We start from the raw sequence: 18,907 nt of genomic DNA, 5'->3' as shown, positions 1-18,907 counted from the left end.
TCGATTGTAGAATTTGCGTTTTCCCCATGAATTGACGCTCTACTACTGCGGAAATATAGTGATAATATGTGCTATATATGTGTGTTACTATAGTGTAACCATCAGTGTAATCATCATACACTGATGATTATGTATTGTAGGCGTTTGGTGATCTTTTCTCTACGCCGGCACGTTAATTTGTATAAAACACAAATGTGACTAAAAATCCCAGGGTCTGTAACCTAATCTATGGAAACGAGAATTTTAAAAATAATTTTCCAAGTTTCCTAGACTTATAAACAAGTATTATATTCCATAAGTTTAATTTTTTGGGGTGAAAAAAAAAAACGGTAGAGAAAGTGTACTATTTTTCTCAATGAAAACAAAACAAAACAGAGTTTTGTTAATGCAAATTGAGACAACTGGTGAATCTTATCTATAGAACAACGTTCAGCATCGTTCCTCCCTTCGCTCTTCTCCAATAGTCTCTTTTTTTTTTTCAGTCCATCAGTGCGGCCATGACCTTGCGCCACACGCCCGCCCCTCCCATCTAGCCCCGCCCTCCTCCGAGCTAATTACGCACGCGGCGATCTCGCGCGCTCCTTCGCGAGGCCAAAAAAGCGAATCTGCCCGAGCCCTTTGACAAGCGCATAATAGAATTAAGCACCTAACGCTAATCCAAAGTGCACCCGGCGACCCGGCGAGGCCCCGGGAGTGTTGAGTGGCGGAACAAAATGCGGCTACTGTTTCAAGCATGTGTACAGTATGTTCCGCGGCTCGGTCGGGATCATAAAGAACTGGCGGCGAGTCATGAAAAATATGCTCGCTTAATAAGCCGGCGGCTGTGCGCAATTCCGGGCCGCTGCTGAAATATTGCCACCGAGGCAGCTGCTAGCACCTATTCTTTTAGTACACAACTACCGATTCGGATTCTTATGGATGCTACACGAAAGGGATGCGGCGGTGTCTTGCCATACAAGTTGAAGGCCGGAATCCAGAAGTCAAAATGGGCCAAACGTTTTTTCCGTTGAAATGAATGGGAATTTTATGAAGTCTAGCTTCTCAAAATATATATATATATATATATATATATATATATATATATATATATATATATATATATATATATATATATATATATATATAATTTAGATCTTCATTAATCGTGATGAAAGTAAATGAAAGAAATAAAATAATTACACAGATTTGCCACATTTTGGGGGATCAATGAACATTGCGTAGCTCCTCCTGGTGTGTGCATCTTGGCCACCTGGGGGCAGTATAGAGGCTAAAGGTGCAATTACCAAATAAATGGAGTAATTTTTGGTCGTCCATAAATCGTTGAAAAATTGTTTCAACGCTCAGAATTTTCATCTCTCTGCCAGAAAAGTTATCGGATTTCTTTCGTCCTTGAGGAACGCAGTCATTAGGGTTGCACTGACTCAAGATAGATTATTTACAAACGTGGGCTTTTATTTCGGAAAATGATCAATATTCAAGTCTATTTTGCGACATATTGTTGACCAATCCAGGAGATAAATCATAAAAAATGCTTAGTGTTTTCCGCAATGGTTGGATGGTGCTAAATGAACTAAGTACTAGGGTAATAAAGTAATTATTTACTTTAGGGACTAAAGTACTAAAGATTAAAGAAGATTGAAGATTTGTACTTCACTACATCCTTTTCTTACTAATTACCTGAAAAAAAAAAAATTAAGACTCATGGGCTTGTATAGAACATATTAAAGAGAATTTTCTTTTTTAATAAAGGGATTGGAAACTAAAACATGTTTTTAAACAATCAAATTATTACATTAATGGACACAATAACTTACATATTAAGCAATGACTGAAATAATCGTTAATGGTGTCCTAATGGAGACATGCTTGACATGGGGATGGTCTCAGCTCCTCAGCAAGTAACAATAAGATTTGCTCTTCACAGAAGACAAAGAATACATGCCTGTGAGGTCTCGTAAACTGTGACCATGAATGCTAATCGTTAGCATGGACATGGCACTTTCCATTTTATGTTACCATCAAGCTAGTGGGGGCAGTTGTGTCTTTTATTTGAGTGCTTAACCTGCAATTGCTTTTGTTTTATGATCGGGTATAAAATGGTTTCAAATTCCCCGCTAACATACAAAACTCATCCCTAAAAGAAAAACCACACTTTGAAGCTGAGTGACTGCAATCTCAAGGCATCGCTGTTATGTCCATTTAACAAGACGTCCAGGGTCAAAGTTATCACGGCGGCATGACTTCCTGTGAAGATTTTCCCAGGGTTCCTGGCAAATGTGCATTTATTTACATGGCGAGTGCCCAGTTGTAGACACGGCGCCAGCCAGCTTCCCCCCCCTACCTCCTCCGCTGGCTGTCTGCTCCTCACCCCCTTTGGCCCCCTCCTGTTTTGAAACACAAGGCATCAGCCGGTCGGCCCCTTCCCCCGCTTCCCCTTTCTCTTTTTCTTTGCCTTGCAGGCAGCGTACTCAATCACCCCCCCCAAACACACACACATTACCCACCCTCTCTCTATTTCTTGCCATCTCAGCCTCCATTCCAATGAATGCACAATCTCCCCCCTTCAGCTGTGAAGGGACAGCCCACCCCACCCCACCCCACCCCACCCCGCATGGCCGACAAGGGAGAGCGAGCAGCGCATTAAAAAAAGAAAAAAAAAAAACACACACACACCCGCGTGCACATCTGCAGGGGATAAGCAGGAAGTAGACAACCGTCATCATGTCCATGCATAACCCAACATGTTCAAAATTGCTATAGCCAGCTAAAGCTAGTACTAGACCCATTATCAGCTGGACCCATATTTGGCATTTTCTTAGCCTGTTTTTGTTTTTTTAATTCCCACAATCAGTTCTGATAACAATTTATTTAAATGTTCAGTTATATTTAGCTGAAATTTGGATCAGCTTCTGATTTTGTCTGAAATTAGCCATGTATTTAACTATTTTTTTATTTTGACACCAATATCTTCCCTTTAACTGAAAATGAGTATCGCCTCAAAATATCAGTTATCATCCTCTTTGACAATCATCAAAAAAAAAAAAAAAATGTAATGGCCTATCGCTATCAAAGGCACACAAGTCTAACAATAAAACTGCATTACACATGTCAAAAAGCGACGATCCAAATAACCAGCGATCACTTTGCAGTTATTCAGTCCATGGCACTCAATCCTAATCAATCCCCGTGTATGCTAATAGAATTTAGCGTGCATGTCAGCTGACATCATCATTATAACATAATAGCTACAAGGGAAGCAGCAGCGTAAACAGATTAGCGTAGCATTAGCATCCCGCCTTGTGAGAAGACGGGCGACCCGAGCTGAACCGCGCCTGGCATGCCGCGAAGGGATGACGGCAGCTTAGGGGGGGGGGCAAGAAGAGAAGAAGAAGAAGATGATGTGGCTCAGTTTCCGCTAGCAAGGGCGGAGCACATTTCCCAGGGGTTGGGGGCAGCAAATGGACGAGCGTCCAAGTGCGTGGGATCAGTTTACAGTGTGAGATGTCTTTCTAGGAATCTTTGAACATGGGGATAGGGATTAAATTAGGACATGCGTATGCATACACACACAGATCATTAGCTGCGGGCAGACAGCAGAACAAGTGTTGTGTTTCTCACGCTACACTAAGAGACCGATTATTGACGCTGACGCATTTTGAACAATATTGGTCTTGGGACAAGAAATAAATAAATAAACAAAAATCTCATAGCCGGTAAGAAATCATTTTAAAACTAGTTTTCCTGCTACCAAAAATGCAGGCTAAAGGAATTTCCGATTTTGGATGTAGACCGATAAAAAAAAAAAAAAAAATCACGTGGCCAATAGCTTGTGTCATTGTGACGTTATTTATTTTAACATATTACTTTATTAAAAAAACAAAATTAGTTGACTTCATTTCTTACTTTTGCAGTAGTTGCACCGCACACATACTGCTAAAAGTGCAATATTGTTACTTATGGTCATCTTGTCTAAAACCTGCAATTTTGTTTAAAAATAAAAAAGTTTCATCTTGCCACTACTAATGAATGATCGAACGACAATCAAACGATTTTAATTGCTGTTGGCAGTGATCTTTTTTGACTCCTCTAGTTGTTGTTCTTGGCTTGAAGATTAAGGCGTGTAGCAGAAAAACATTAAAATTGCACCTAATCTTTAAATGAAGAGTGCCATCTCGAGGATTAAAAACAATAGCGCAAGTGCGTCATGAAGCTTCATGAAGCACTTGTGCTATTTTGTTGACTCAATGGATGCATTGGAAATTGTATCTTTCAAAATAAGAGTGCCATCTCGAGGCGTCTACTCAAATCACAACTGCTTCATGATGCTTTATGAAGCACTTGTGTTATTGTTGATATTAATGTGCTCGACATTGTTCTCTTGCTGTAGAACTGTATTACATTTCTAATGTATCTTTAAAATCAAGAGTGCCATGTAGAGGAGTCGAAAAATATCACAAGTGCTTCATGAAGCCTCATCAACCATTTGTGATATTGTTTGACTCACTAGATAGCGCTCTTGGTTTAAAGATGAACGGTAGTGCAGTGGAAATTTAATAAATTGCCAATGCATCTTTCCAATCAAGAGTGCAATCAAGAGGAGTTAAATAATACCACAAGCTCTTCATGAAGCGTCATGAAGCAGTGGTGCTATTTAACGCCGCTAGGTGGCACTCGTGTTCAAACAAGCCATGGAAATTTAATACATTGCCACTCATGAAACATCATGAAGAACTTGTGATATTTTTTAACCGTCTAAATGGCACTATTGATTTAAAGACTTGGTGGAATGTATTAAACTTAATGGCATGCATGCCATGCATTAAATTTCCAACCCGCACCATTCAGAGAAGTCAAAAAATTTCACAAGTGCTTCATGAAGCACTTGTGATATTTTCTCAACGCACTATATGGCGACCTTTGTTTAAAGTAACATAAGTGTTCAATGGAAATATATAAAATTCCCAATGCAATAAAGCCATTTGGAGGAATCAAATATCACAAGTGCTTCATGAAGCTTCATGACATCGCTGCACCACATGCACCAACACTCGCTACTTTTAGCTTCAATGCTGACCGCAGACCAGGCGAGTGATCAGAACATGCTGAAAAGCCACAACGTACCGCACTTTCTCTTCAGTCCACATTCAAGGGAACATGTAAGCTGTGCTCAGAGGAAAAAAAAAGGGGGGGGGGGGCAATAAAACGAAAGAAAAGGTGTGTAGTGAAGGGTGAGCGGGGAGGGGGGGATTTAAATGCCCTGTCGCCTCCTTTGTTCAAATTCCTGCTTTCAAACACGACCATGACAATTACAAGTTTGCTCTTTACACGCAAAAGTTCGGGATGCCGCATGACATCAACATTCCATCCACAACGAGGCAGCTCAGCTGGAGTACACAAGCTCCCCTTTGTGCGGCATTCCTTACTGCCTGCCTTCCTGCTAGCTAGCATGCTAGCTTAGCTCCTCTCCCATCTGCTTCGCAACTTTCCCCCCCCCCGTTTTGTGTGGCGACGACCGGCCGGCCGGCGAGGAGGGCTCGTCTTACCATGAAAGACGGCGGGGGATCGAGGGGGAGCGGCGAGGTCCCCCCCCCCTCAAAAAAAAAAAAAAAAGAAAAATCCTAAAGGGGTCCTCGGGGGTCCAGCGGCAGCAAACTCAGCAGCTTCCCAGCAGCTCTCCGGCGGCGTTTGTGCTGCCCGTCCGCCTGCCTGCTTGCCTGCCTGCCTGCCTGCCTGCACTCCCAGCTTTGTGAGCCGTGAGTTTTCCCTTTAAATTTCTCGGGCTGCCTCCCCCCACCGCCTTAGCTCTCTCTTTCTCTCTCTCTTACACACACACACACAGAAACACACACATGCATACACAGTGCAGCCAATGCACTCACAGAAATGACATTGCTGTCAAAAGCATCTCTAGCTATTCAAATAATCCTGCCCTTATTTCTCACACAAATCCATATTGTCTTCTGTAAAAAAAAAAAAGCGTGACACTGGTTTTGAATCTGATTTTCCCCTCTCATGTGTATTCTCCTTCTCACCCTCTCTCGATGTTGCGTCTCGCTTTTTTTCCTCTCCCACTCAGTAGTCAAACAAAGAAAGGAAAGGAACAGAGAGAGCTCACACACACGCACGAGCTTGGAGCCCAACCCCCAGTTTTTTTTTTTTTCACTCCCTGCCTTTTTCGAAAGTGCACACACACACACGCACGCACGCAGCCTGATCTGGCCTCGTTCTTATTTGTCTGCACCCCCCCCCCCCCCCCTTCCCCCTCCCTCTCATGTCAAGCAGATGGGATTGGAGAGCGCACGCTACCTCCACGCCTCGCGTGCACGTCGAACGTGCACGAGTTCGGATCAGGCCGCGAAGCTGGAATGCATGTCTTGCATCATAACCATAATCATTTTAATTATCACAATAAAAGGTGCTCACTTGATTTGAAGGGGGTAAATGCTAAAAGCTAGCAACACTATATATATATATATATATATATATATATATATATATATATATATATATATATATATATATATATATATATATATATATATATATATATATATATATATATATATTATACACACACACACATATATTAACATCTTCATTTTAGATGTAATAAAGTGTTCTCGGCTCCAAGTGTTGTTTTATTTGTGGAAACCGGATCAAAATGGCTCTTTGCATGTATAAAGGTTGCCAACACCTGTTCAAGGATCTAGCTTCTGGGATAGCTAAAAAAAAAACAAAAAAAAAACGAATGTGGTTCTAAGTTTTGTAGTTCCAGACTTGTGTGTGTTTTTTTTTCAGTAAAATTTCTTGGCTGGAGAAATGTTTAAAATGGCATAAATCAATGAAAAAAGGACAAGTCCACCAAAAGTGTGAGAATAAAACAGATAGTTTTGGCTATTTATTACTCATTCAAGATTCATACCCGAGGTATTCCGGGCCTGGATCCAAAACCTGGATCTACTCTCATCACTCTCATGATACTTTGCCCCCACAAAAATCTTTCGTTCCATGCATGTTGGCATGTCTAAACCACACACGCCATGTTTCACTGTTTCCTCAAAAAATCCGCACAAGCAGGGATGCACGCTGTCCGGGTGCCAGCCACATGCGCAATAAAGATGGAATTCCAAAGTCGGGAGGAAGGAGGGGGCAGAGAGAAGGAGATGAGGGATGATGGGATGGAAACTACACATGCACTCTCTGACCAAGGCAGTGGCCAAAGGAAATATAGGTGCTGCGGCTGCACTCGCTGACTCCTATAGAGTCCCCCACCCCCCCACCCCCCCAGTCCCCTAACCACTTTGCATCCGATCCTTATTGGACTGCCGAACGCTCCCATTTAAAAAAAAAAAAAAAAGGCAGCTGAGTATGTGCCAGCTTGACTGTGCACATGCAGATAGTTACAAGTGCGTGTGCAGTGCAACGCAAACAGCTGCAAGCAAACACACACGCGCAAATTGTGCTTAAAGTTACAGTGGTGCTTTGTGATTCGGGCTGCAGCTATCGAATATTTTGGTATTTGGATATCCCATATATAAATATATATATTTTACGATCCAGTCGTGTAGTGTATCAATTACCGTATTTTCCGCACTATAAGGCGCACCGGATTATAAGGCGCACCCTCAATTAATGACATATTTGAAAACTTTTTCAATCACAATGTAGTAATACTCGAAGTAATAACAATAATAACTCAAATAATAACTCTAAACTCTCAATAGCACAATAACTCAATGTCAATATGAGCAACCTTGTTCAAGTGTAAACACACAAAAGAAACAGGTAAAGCTTACTTTATCACTTCATTCCCCATTTACCAATCCCAATCTCAATATTGATCCATCTATAAGGCTCACCTGATTATAAGGGGCACCATCAGCTTTTTTTTAAAGAAATATGGCTTTTAGGTGCTTTTATAGTGTGAAAAATATGGTATTTTTAGTGTTGGGATACCCCACTGAATTTTTTTTATTCACTATCCAATATTGAGTATTTGGATAAAAGTAAGAAAATATATATTTTTTTGCTTGGAGAAAAGAAAAAGTATAAACACAAAAGAATTCTCTTCCTCCTAATTTTGTCTATGAGATGAATTTTCTGGTTGAAAAAGCACATTTGCGCTTGTATGGTTTGTCAAAAAGTGATCGGTAGGAATGGCAACTGTTTGTGGCTGTCAGCTTCAAGGTGGGTAGAGCCATTTACATCTTTCACGCCAGCCTATATGGAGCCCTCCACCGATACTCGCTAGCCGCTAATTTATGCGAGATGGAGCTATAACAGAGACCCATTGACCTTCATTTTGGGAAAAAAAAAGCACAATTTCTATTTGGGGAATGAGGGTATTTTCTCAGTGATCTCAAATGCACCTCAATTGGAATATGCGTCTTCGGGTTAAACGAGGACAAAGACAAACAAGACGAGTTAATGACGGAGCGTCACCTGGGCGCAGCCGCAGACAAATATGAAGGCAGGTTGCGTAATTCTCCGGCACCATTGATTTATCGCGTTACCAATCGGCGAGCGAAAGCATTTCGAGTATTTGTGCCACGGAGAGAGAAAGAAAGACGGGATAGCAGATGGACCGATACGGGGTTGAAAAAGACGAGGCGATGGAACGAATCGCCGGGAATCGTGGGATGCGGCCAAAGAGCCGGCGATAAAGCGGGTAGGCAATATTGGATAATGGGAGCAGACAAGAGGGGAAACAAAGCGTTTAGGAGAAAATTTAATTGAGCGGCGACTGAAGAAAGGGGGGAGCGCTAGGGGGGCATGAACATGGGCAACCAGCCTTTTTTGGAATCATTACATAAGAGCTGATGGCCTCGCAAAGACCGGGACACTGGGTCTGCAGGACAGGCGCAAATTCCTTGGGGAAAGTCCTTTTCTGTTCCGGCGTGACAAGAGAAGTCTCAAGTGTTATGTAACTTGTGAGACCCAAGTCACTGCCAGAGAAAAACAAGCAGGTCCACTTATGTGTGGATTTCAAGCAGGTTTTGTCAAGTCTAGACAATCTTTTTCAAGTTCAACATTGATTTCCACTAGGAATGTGATGACGACATTTGTTTTGAACTTGAGACGGAGTCACAGGAGTTGGACAATCTGCCGATTCGGAGTCACGATTCTTTGGCAATGTAAAGATATTAGAGATGGGGTGTTAGCTCAGATGGTTACGGCATTATTTTCAATAAAAGAAGCGAGCGGACTGAACCGACGTCCGAGTCCAGTCTTGTTTACGTACAGGTATATTTGTAAAATGGAGAGGATCACGTCAAAGTTATGACGTCTCCAGCTGATTCAATTAAGAGTGCACCGGTTAGAGTACACGGAAAGGTATTCCGTTTATTAACTGCCGTCTTTTAGCATACACACACAATCATTAAATTGGTGGAACACAGATCATTCGCAATTTTGACTATTTATGGCAAAATGAACTGTGTCGCGGGGAAAAGGTAAAACACCTGCTCGGTGCTTGAACCTCACCCACAACAAATAAAGTATACAACCCGCAAGAAATACAGTATGATTTCGGAATATGAACACAAGAAAATATGAAGACCCCGAATTAAGGGCGCATCCTATTCAGAGGTGCGTCTTATATTTGCGGAATTGCGTATCTCAAATACGTGTGAAAGGAGTCCTTGTGTAATTTGAGTTCCTCGTTTCACAAAGCACATTCACAGGAAATATTACTTTCCCAAATAACGTACTATATGGATATCAATGCCTTGGTACGCTTTGATATTGTAGTAGACCTCATCAGTGTGTCGCCGCATGACAGTAAAGCACGCAGTCGAAAGTTGTAAATAGGCCAGCAAATGCTTCAAAATAAAGCTCATCATACCAATAAAGTATGGGCGCGAATGCCTTTGAATTGCTTTTATTTTGAAATCCTACCAGGAATGTGGAACCCTAACCCTAACCAGGATGTGGTAACAACAGTGGCAACTTTTTCGACTTTCTACCGCGCAAACTGTTCCCGCCTCCCGGAGTGAGCCATGCCGTGACTCCATAAAAGAAAAAAAAGCAAGGTTGTTATAAAATCACGTTCTATCTGCAATTTAGGACACCAAAAAAAAAAAATTGCAGCGACACTTTGTCCCACATCCGTCTCCCGCCTGCTGCTGAAACTCCAAAAACAAAACGTACTCTTAAAAAACAAACCAAATCTAATCCGAGAGCACAAACGGTGATGTAACCCAGAGACGACCGGGAACAAACATAAAGTACCAAACAAATTTCAGGCACACGTTTATCACCGCCACAATAACGCACACGGGTAAGGACAAAGACAAACAAACGGCGGCGTGATGTAACGCGGCGCAACGGCAAGGCGCCGGCGAAGCTTGTTTTGTCGGAAAGTGGGACAGGATGAGATCAAGGCAATCCGCCGCAGATGTGTGACAACATCTCACACACGTTTGTCAAACGCGCTGCCATGTTGTGTGAGCGGCCTTGTCGATAACAAGCACTATTTGAAGACCTTGTTGTCTTCATTAGCCAAGATTTAAGCAATCCTTTCAGGTAAACGCTTCAATATTCCATCATCCCCAATTTTCCTCAGATAATCCCTTATCATCTGGAATTCCTCCGCAGATTATCCTTTGATTGAACAATGGGGGGGGGGCATCTTGTTTTGCGTCTGCGAATCTTGCCGGGCTTGCATTTGCCCCGCGGACATGCTTTGTGCTCGCTAGTTCCATCGACGCCCCCTCTTTTTTTTCCCTCTATTCTTTTGGGGGTGAGCACTTTCGGTAAACCGCGACAGCCCGAGGGCGCGTCGCAACACAGTAGCGGTGCAAAACGGATTAGAAAACTCACGGATCGGATCAGGATTTGAGTCGGGGATCGGATCGTTTTTAGGTTCTGCAAAACAAGAAAAACAACAGGATAAATAAAACAAAGTACAAAGATACGACGTACCGCGATTCCCAAAATATAAGTCGTACTTTTTTCCCGCAAAATTAAGGATCAAAATTATGGGTGCGTCCTATAAACGGTAACTTCAAGAGTACCGGATCGGATCAGGATTTGAGTCGGGGATCGGATCGTTTATAGGTTCTGCAAAAAAAAGAAAAACAACAGGATAAATAAAACAAAGTACAAAGATACGACGTACCGCGATTCCCAAAATATAAGTCGTACTTTTTTCCCGCAAAATGAAGGATCAAAATTATGGGTGCGTCCGAGGATACCGGATCGGATCAGGATTTGAGTCGGGGATCGGATCGTTCTTTGGTTTTGCAAAAAAAAAGAAAAACAACAGGATTAATAAAACAAAGTACCGTACAAAGATATAACGTACCGCAATTCCCAAAATATAAGTCGTACTTTTTTTGTTTTTTTTTTTTCAAAATTATGGGTGCATCCTATAAACGGTAACTTCAAAATTAGATCGTGTTCATTTTTTTTAAAAGACAATTTGGATACTTTTTTTTGTCATTACTAAGATACTGAATTGGAACTAGCTATAGGCAAATCCTCAAAATCAGGTGAAAAAGACCTGGGTAAAAAAAAACCCTGATCTTTAATCAAAATTATTAGCGAAATTGCTATCTATGTCGGAGTGGTCTGGTTCTGGTATCGGTTTGAAAAATATGGTATATGACAATGCTAGTTTTTACTGCAGAAAATGGCTAAAAAAAGATTTGTTACCCTAGGAATGAATTCTTAGCAGGTGTGTGATGTCACAGCAGACATTTGTAAACTCTTCAAAAAAACGCTAGCACAAATAAAAGGCGCAGGTTACCTACTGCGTCATTATCACTGCCCTTATTGCCCTAATACTGTTTTTATTGTCTACTTTATTATTTGTTCTATTGTGTGGAATGTAAGTCTGCTTGGGGAAGTGAACAGAATAAGAATTTCATTGTGTAGTGTTACTATGCATATAACGATACTCTCGAATCTTGAATTTGTGGAACGGATCAATGACATCATTGATCGCTTGGCAAATTATGACATGAAAGTCGATCGACGATCTTGTATGAAAGGCCAAATATTGACCAATCACAATCCAAACGGCGTAAAGTCTAATTAAAATATAAATAAGTCTCCGCGCGGACTCTTAAAATAACATAAAAAAGCGTCTTTGGGCTAGAATGAGTTTGTGAGCGAATGCGACACTGAACGCGCAAACGTCACGAGGAGGCGTGTATTTATTTTTCACTGAGCGATCGGTAAACGCTCGCTGTAAACGAATCACGGATCAAAGTGGATTCTTTGACACGGCAACAACAGAGTGAAGGTAAAAGAGAGCAAATGAGGTGCCCCGAGACGCAGCCTTGAGGCGCGCCATCCCCAGAGACGGCAGGCAGCGAAGCCTTGAAAGCACGCGGCGACAAGCCCCGCTCCCCGACTTTTCCCGGGGAGTTGGCTCGGAGCGGAATGTGCGGCGGGAGCAGCTCGCATTTCACGGCGGGGCGGGGAGCCCCCGTGAACCCGGGGGCGGGCATCCGGCTGGGTGGGGGGGGATGGGGGGGCTGCTTAAAGGGGTGAGTGGGTTTGCTTCTATTTTTAGGTCAAATGGGAGCCTGCATTTCATGTCCTCACACATCTGCATGTCGCCTTGTAAATCTCACTTGAGTAATGTGGGGGCCTCCCTCGTACGCACCTGCATTAATCAACACCTCCCTCAGACTTTTTTTTTTTCAACTCATTCAATTCCAATGACATGTTTTCATGTTATTTGAAGATCCCAGACATTCAGTCCAATACCAATCATAAGCATTTTTTTTTAATTATTATTATTATTATTATTATTTGAAACTGTAATTACATAATAACATTACATAATAATACCTCATTACTCAAGTACCTAAATAACTGATTACTTTCGTAGCATAATCCCCCAAATATGAGAAGCACTTTTTCCCCAAAATTGAAAGCCAAAAGTATGGGTGCGTCCTATAAACCAGTGGTGCCCAACCACCGGTTCGTGGCCCGGTGCCGGTCCATTGATCAACTGGTACCAGGCCGTATGGGTCGCATCCGAAACAATGATGTTTTGGAACTGATTTAGTTTATCCTTTAACAGTTCATTCATTTGTGCTTTGTTTGGCTTGATCTCCGTTTTTTGGCGCCGCCTCTGGTCACTGAGGGTATTACTATTATTTTCTAGTGAGGAAGGACGAGCTGCCACTGTTAGTGACACATATAGTATATATATATATATATATATATATATATATATATATATATATATATATATATATATATATATATATATATATATATATATATATATTAGTTTTCAGGTGTTTGGCTAAAAGTGGGTCTAAATTTCTGGTCTTAAATGAATTTACTAGAGTAATTCATTACTTTAGGGGGTTACGAAAGCAATGACTTACTTTAGGCAATTAATTACAAATTAAGTACTAAAGTAGACAATTACTTCAGTCATTTCACTAGTTTCAGTAGTAGTTTCAGCAATCTGTTACTTTATGCGCTCAAGTGATTAGTTTTACTATCTGGAGTAATCAATTCCGTTAGTAGTGAATTAGAACTGAAATGCCTAAATGAATTGATTGCTTCAGTACCTAATCACTTGAAGTAATTGATTACTTTATTACTTAATTCAATTAGTAGTAGCCATTTTAAGACCCTTCTTTAGCCAAACCTCGACAAAAAGAAAAAAAAATGTAATTCAGATTTTATGTCTTAACTCTTAATTCATTGAATGCCAGGGACTTTTTTTCACGTTTTTTGAAGAGTTTGGACATTCAGTCCCAGATACTTACTGTAAGTATGCATTTAATATTTAAGTATTTGGAAATGAATGTACTTAGGTATCAATGTAACATTTAAGTATCTCCGATTTAATATCCGAACTCTTTAAAAAACGTGAAACTACGTCACTGGCATTGAATGAGTTAAAAACTGTAAAACGACGTCTGTGGGATTGAATGCGTTCATTAACTCCCCTGACTCCTCCCTTCTCTCTCGCTCTTTTGTTTGCCGCCATCGCCACGACGTCTCCGCTCAGCGAGAGACACGGAACACACCAGTCAGGCAAAAAAAAAAAATGCTGACAAAGCAGACGAAACGGCGCAGGCGCTTTTTTAAAAGCTGCCCGTGATTTACGTCTCCTAATAAGTCGTCAGCTCGCTGGCTTTTATGACGCCATCCTCGTGAGTTATAGCGCGCCTAATGAGGGCGGCGGCCGTGTCCTTACAAGCGCCCCGGCTCTGGAATAACGTTGGCTCAAGAGAGGCCGCGCCAAAGGCCGGGACGCCCGGCCAACGCCGCCCATAAATAAGCCACATGCTGCAAGTTCGGGAGGCCGGTGAAAAGACTCGCTAGGACACCTGCTCCGGGCACGTGCAAGGGACTCGCATGACCTTTGACCTCATATGCTGTTCTCTATAGGACCACCTTTTTTCAATCATGCACACTCTTTTTTTTTGGTCACATACCGCTTAACCGATGCAATGTTCATGTTCCAATTAATTTGCTCTTATTTTGAAAAGAAAACTGTCACAGCATCCAATTTGAATCCCTGATACCTGCAGAAACCCTTTTAAAAGCTCACATACTCAGGGGACATTTGCCGTTTGGCGTCCACAATTTTGCGGCCCGTGATATGCTAAAAACATGAAATGGCCCGCATTGCTATTCAAAATAAAAAATTATAAATACATTGAAATAATCTAATTTACATCAATCACTTTGAACAGAGAGTCTACGTGTAGCAGGTTTTTTTTTTTACTTTAAATTACTATATTACACAAAAAATTTGAAATTGCTTACTTTATTATTTTTTTTTTACCATGTTTAGGTTAAAAATAAAACAAAAAAACCATGGTCCAAATTCCACTATTTTTCCATATGCGGCCCTCAAAGGAAAAAGTTTAAATCAAAAATGCATGATTTTGAAGTATCCATCCAGGTTTTAGATGCGTTAAAAAAAATAATTTACTTAATCGGGAACAATAACACTTTATATACACATGGTGTTAATAATTGTTTTATACAATTTTACTGTGGTTAATAAATAAAGTAAAAAAATAAAAATACATGGCTTTTATGACTTTCTATTTTTCATATATTATATACGGAAAGGAGAGTTTTTACTTCTGTATGTTTGTTTTTTTCCTTCCATTTGACTAATGATTCTTCCCTCTATATCAGTGCTGGTCAAATGGAGGTATGGGTACCCCTGGGGGTACTTGAAGGAACTTCAGGGGGTACTCCAGATTTGAAATAAAACAAACAGAAAAAACATGATGCAAAAGTCCTTTAAAAGTTATTATTCAATTAATGAGATGTTTCAGGAAAATATAAGTTCATAAAAAAATGATGTTCAGTAGGTTATTCAATTTCATGATCGTAAAAAGACGGATTCTCCCTCCATACTCGAATGGGTCGACCCAACTTGCCACCTCTCGTTACCTGTCAAGTTAATTATATTTCTCCTAGTATTTAACAGTACATTATCCTTATTAACATTATTGTATATTCATTAAATAACTAATATTACTTAGTGTGTTAAGTTGTTAACTATAAAGTGCAAGCTCTACACAAACGAACACATAAACTGAATAAACACTCATCGCTTACTAAAAATAGGCAGTAGCGTGCGTTATCAACATAAATGATAAAAACCTATAAATATGAGCCTACGTTGTCATTCATTACGTCACCGTAACGAGCCGAATGACGCACAGAGAACGTAAAACAGGAAACGGAAATGCAACGCGAGCCGACAAATTAAAAGTATGCATTTCAAAATAAGATAACAAACATTACGAACTAACGCTTGAAGAATTCTTAACATATTTACTATCTAATATTATAGTTATTTGATGAATACAGTACTGTATAATGTACTTGTTTGCTTTTTTAATTTTTTTCCATTTTTGCGCATTTTTTAACTTATTTTTTATTTTTAAATATTTTTAATTTTTCCTGGAAAAACCCGCAAAGTACTGAGATGGCGAAATCTGAGACCCCGAAGTAGGAGGGATCACTGTATATAACAAAAAAAAAGTTCAAAAAGCAGCTGAATCAGCAAATGAAAACAGGACAGACGGAGCAAACACACACAAATGCATATATGCAACACTAAATGTGTGCTTACTACAAATGAACAAGAAAAAGCCCCCCCCCCCCCCCCCCCCCCACACACACACACACACACACACACACACACACACACACATCTGGCTCTTCTTACAACAAGTATATGAATGTGGCATTGTGTGTGTGTGTGTGTGTAGGGGAATGAGTCGCTGTCAGACACACAAACACAAACCACATGCAGCTGTGTGCTGTCTGCCACAGATGCACGTGACACACACGCACACACACACACACACACACAGGCGCCGTAGCAACAGAAGAAAAGACGGCTGTAAGGCCACTGCGGCTTGGCTGGATGACTTGAGGACCACGTGCCACTGGAAATCCTCAAGCGCGTGCGTGACAAATGAGAAAAGGGGCAAGTTAGGTGAACGGAGCTCGTCCATTCTACACCGCGCCCTTTCAAGTTGCCCTCACGTGCAAATGTTAACATCAAAGGTTTTTTGGGGGGGGCGCCCTTCATCACGGCATCGTCCTCCTCCTCGCTCATCATCCCGACGCCCCCTTAACCCACTCCCCCGCCCCCCGTCTCTGATCTGGCCCAGCGTCCTGCAGATAAAGTGGCGGACACTCAGATTAGACAAAGTGACGCCAAGCTTTCTCTCACACACACACACACACACAGGTCAGCATGCCCTTGAGTGAGGGCGGGGCGGAGAAAAAGATAAGGCGATAATCGACACCCCCCTCCTTATCTTAGTGTCGGCGAAAAAGACTTGATGAAAATTTGGATTCTTCTGCTCCGTATTATGTCGTTCACCACAAACAATCGCGCCTTTGTCAAACCCAAACAAAAACAGGAAAGGACGGCGCCCGTCAAGGAAAGGGGAATTCGGCGTGACCCCGGGTCGCAGAATCTTCAGGTGCGCTATAGCGGTGGTTCTCAAATGGAGATTTGAAATAAAACAAGCAAACAAACGTGCACAAATGCTTTCAAAATAATGATTGAACTAATTCATTGTTTGGGGGAAATATAAGTTAATAAAACAGATTTTATGTTGAGTACGTTCACTTTTATTTCTGTAAAAAGGCAGATTGTTCCCCTTAGTAGAATGGTTGGACCCAACTTGGCGCGTGCCACCGCTCGTTACCTGTCAAGTTCATGATTTATTTTTGTCAACACATTTCTACGATGATCCCAAGGAGGACACGTTAGGTTGAATATTTGTAAAAAGGCAAATTGTCCCCCTTATTAGAATGGTTGGACCCAACTTGGCACGTGCCACCTCTCGTTACCTGTCATGATTTATTTTTGTCAAGACATTTCTACTATGATCCCAAGGAGGAGACTTTAAGTTGAATTTTTGTCAGTTCTGTTTGAGTTTACAACAATTTCTTTTTGAGAACAGGTCTGACATTTTATTTGGAATATTTCGGGGGCGAGAAAAATACTTATTAACGATTAATCGTTTATTTTTGTGAAGAGAGCTCTACGGTACGCTTTATGTTGAATATTTTTCAGTGGCCAAATATTGATTTATCATGATTTGTTTTCGCGAACAGGTCTGACATTTTATGTCGATTATTTTTTGCGGACAAATATCTATCTATAATTCTGTTGATGATTTATTTTTGTGAAGAGATCTCTTCTGTAACCATGAATGATATGACTACTTTCCGTTTTGGTTTATAGGATGCGTTGCATGGCGCAACTACGGAAGTTCAAAGGACGTGAGCAAACAAAGGGGGCGGCTCATTGTGGGTGGCATGCGCTCGTCTTTACTGGTTGGGCCGGCGTTTTGATGTGGCGGGGGGCGGGGCCACACATGGTGACAGGATGACAGACACATGGAACACACACGCTGCAAAAAGTGTGCTATTTTGCAATGTGTGTGCAGTTTTTTTAAGGTTTCGTCTCCTGTAGTGTGTTGTTTTTTGTTTTTTGTTTTTTTTGGGGTGTACGCATAATTTTCTTTTGTGCTTGTTTTGTTTGTGATTTTCGTTTCATCTTTTGTAATGTTAGCGATTCATTTCCTTGTTTGCTTTTTTAGTTTCCGATTCTGAATTTGCAGTTGTTTTGTCTTCCGTAGAGTTTTTGTTTCTTGCGATTCGTTGTTTTTTTGTTTTTGTTTGTTTACAACAAATTTTCTTTCGTCGGCTGTTGAATTGATGTTGTATTTTGTCAATTAATTTTTTTTTGGATTTTTGATTTGTTAAATTTTTGTATATTTTGTAATTCTTGTGCTTTTTTTTTTATTTGCAGTAACTTTTTTTGGTTACTTCGAAGCTACTGTACACTTCTCCTAATTGACAGAAAAAAAATCACATGCCAGAACTGCGGGTCGATCCCCCCAAAAGTTCAATATACTGAAACAAACAGGGTGTATTATCGTCCAACTTGGGCTGACTTTGAAAGGGTCATAACATCGTCAAATATAAATAAATATTTACCTTCATTTGCTGCTCACAATGTTCAGTGGCATCAGACCTAGCCATGCACATTTTTTTTTGGGGGGGGGGGGCTTTATGTACAAAAACTGTAAAAATTTGACAACAGCAAAAGTAACTAGGTAACTATTCATGAAATTGAAATAGGAATATTTATTACATCATACAGTATTTAAGACTTTTGCATTATGAGAGTCCAGGCTAAGCCAGTCATGGAAGTCATTGAAATGCTTCCGATTGTCGCAAGTTGGCCGCGAGCGCCACCCATCGGTTTTGAGGCGTCAATACAAAAATGTCTATTGTGCACCGTTCGCAAGTTGCCGTTGAAAGGATGAATGCAAAAATCGGGGGAAATGCATGATGGACAATATTTCCAATTTTGAATGGAAGCAAATGAGCCCGAAATGGGCGAAATTTGACACCTATAGGGTGTTTCTCT

General features: G+C 40.9%; 1 protein-coding gene across 3 annotated transcripts in view; it reads right to left on the bottom strand.

The window, feature by feature from the left end:
• The window catches only part of kdm6ba (lysine (K)-specific demethylase 6B, a), a 71,633-nt gene that overhangs the window by 39,851 nt on the left and 12,875 nt on the right, over nt 1-18,907 (bottom strand). The window contains exon 1 of one of the 3 annotated variants that reach the window (XM_088412325.1): nt 5,544-6,074. The exons of the other annotated variants lie outside the window; for them this stretch is intronic. The gene's annotated coding sequence lies outside the window, so the exon portion shown is untranslated. Of the gene's footprint in view, nt 1-5,543; nt 6,075-18,907 lie in introns of those variants that run through there. 3 annotated transcript variants of the gene reach the window in all.

The sequence above is a fragment of the Hippichthys cyanospilos genome, chromosome 1, assembly GCF_059441005.1.
Source record: "Hippichthys cyanospilos isolate Australia breed blue-spotted pipefish chromosome 1, RoL_Hcya_1.0, whole genome shotgun sequence".
NCBI classification, from domain to species: domain Eukaryota; kingdom Metazoa; phylum Chordata; class Actinopteri; order Syngnathiformes; family Syngnathidae; genus Hippichthys; species Hippichthys cyanospilos.
The sequence above is the reverse complement of the archived record's forward strand: the minus strand, read 5'-3'. Positions and strand labels throughout refer to the sequence as shown.